General features: G+C 42.1%; 1 pseudogene; it reads left to right on the top strand.

Annotated features, from left to right (window-relative positions):
• Positions 1-1,007, top strand: part of LOC102478163 (40S ribosomal protein S25 pseudogene) — a 1,914-nt pseudogene extending 907 nt beyond the window's left edge.
• The last annotated feature ends 1,292 nt before the right edge of the window (positions 1,008-2,299 follow it).

Raw genomic sequence — 2,299 nt, 5'->3', positions numbered from 1 at the left:
TTTCTGTCTCTCTGTCTCTCTCTGTCTGTCTGGCGTGCGCACGCGCCCTATAGCGAAAATCTCTCCAAAAAACAAAAAAATGATGAGTATTTAGGAGCAGAGGATCACTAAAACAATCACCATATGCGATTTGTTCAGAGGATTATATGGAAAACATTAAATATCAAATGTGTATAAAACACTCAAATAAAATCACTCTGAAATGATAATGAGAGTGCCAGGTGGTGGCACAGCAGTAACACACTGAATCAACACAGAAAGGGTCCTGGATTTGCCACTCAGGACTGCCCTGAGCATACTGTGTGTGTGTGCACATGATCTGGGCTGGCTGAGAATGGGGGTGGCTTGTGGCATGAAGGCCCTGCTGGGGGTGCCTATCTCTCTCTTGATCTCTGTCTCCCTCTCTCACAGGATAAATGACTAAGTAAACTTTAAAAAATTTTAATAAGAAATGTGAGTTTATTTCATGCACATAACATTTTTATACCCCGTTTTTATGCTTGAAATGACTACATGAAGTTTCTGACCAACGCTTAAAGAAAAAAAAAAAAAAAAAAGATCTCAGGCCAGCCGGTGGCATGGCGGTTAAGATGATCAGCTCCGCTTTCCATCTGATATCTTAGTGAGGACATGGTGGCCACTGCTGTTCTCCCAGCTTTGCCACGCTGCCCAAGGACGATGAGAAGAGGAAAGACACCAGAGAGTCGGTCAAGAAGGAAAAAGGCCCAGTGAACAAATCTGGGGGCAAGGCCAAAGAGAAGTGGTCCAAAGGCAAAGTTCGGGACAAGCTCAACAACCTGGTCTTGTCTGATAAAGCTACATACGACAAACCGTAAGGAAGTGTGGTCTCCAAGAGGCTGAAGATTCGCGGTGCCCTGGCCAGGGCAGCACTTCAGGAGCTCCTTAGTAAAGGAGTTGTCAAACTAGTTTCAAAGCACAGTGTGCAAGTAATTTACACCAGAAACAGTAAGGGTGACGATGTCCCAGCAGCTGGTGAAGATGCATGAACAACCACAGCCAACTGTACATTTGGAAAAAGAAAAATTTATTAAACCAAAAAAAAAAAAAGATCAGATCTCTCATGACCAACCACATGATTTGAGTTCTAGAGCTGGTGGCTTAAAAAATATGCTTAGCTTATGTGTGTGTGTGTGTGTGTGTGTGTGTGTGTGTGCCCAAAATCCAGAAAGGAGGGAAAAATGGAGGAGAGAGGACAATGGCATGCCTATCTCCCATGGGGGGATTGCGTTCTTACTTTCTCTTTCTCTGGCAAGTGTACATACCCTATTGCATACTTAAAAGAAAAAAAAGTCTTGAAATTCTCAAGTCACCATCATTAAAAAATTTTTTTGTATAAATGGACAATTTAAAAAATAAGATTTAAAAATCACTATTTAAAAATGTACGATAGTTGAATATCGAGGATCTAAAAGTATTCCTTTTTCCACTGACAAATGTAACATTGAAATTCATGTGATAAGACAGATTCCTTATAATGGTCAGACATGTTCCTGACTCGTATGTGGAGACTCATCTGGCCAGATCAATAATCCCCTGTAGTTAAGAATTGTGAGTCTGTCCAAGGGAATGTGATAAAAAAAAATTCAACAGTAGGATTCTCTTGGAGGTGTCAGAGGCTTTATTGATTCTCTCGGGTGGTCTATCTCTGAAAGAGATAATACTACATCAGTATCAGGGAATACGAATGTTATAGGTTGCATGCATTGTGGTCTCTCCTCCACCCCCGCAATTCATATGTGTAAGTCCTTACTCCTAGGGTAGACCCTGATGCCATGACTGGTGTCCTTATGAGAAAAGGAAAATTAACACAGATAAGGAAGACAGTGTGAAGAGACATCAGGAGAAGATGGACATCTACATGCTCAGAACAGTCTTGAATGAATCCTTCCCTCATAGTCATCACAAGGAACTAACTCCACTGTTACAGTTTGAATGTCCCAGCCAAAACTCATGTGAAATGTAATTGCCAATGTGACAGTATTGGGAAGTGAGACTTTTTTTTTTTTTTGAGAGGTTTTTGTTATAGGGTGTGGGCACGCGCCAGAAAGACAAAGAGAGACGGAGAGACAGAAAGCGAAATATCACCCCCCAGGGGGGATGGCCATGACACAATACCTTCTCCTCCATTCTCCTCTCGGGATTTTGGGCATGCACACATACACACGCTTAGTGTGAGTTTTAAGCCAGTTCTGGGACTTGAACTGCAGTCAACTACAATGGGAGTCCAGCGACATACCTATTATGCCAACTGCTGGTCCCAGGAAGTGAAACCTTTATC

The sequence above is a fragment of the Tupaia chinensis genome, unplaced genomic scaffold (genome assembly GCF_000334495.1).
Source record: "Tupaia chinensis unplaced genomic scaffold, TupChi_1.0 Scaffold000320_2, whole genome shotgun sequence".
Taxonomy (NCBI): Eukaryota; Metazoa; Chordata; class Mammalia; order Scandentia; family Tupaiidae; genus Tupaia; species Tupaia belangeri.
Note: the sequence above shows the minus strand (reverse complement) of the source record. Positions and strands in the feature narration are given on the sequence as shown.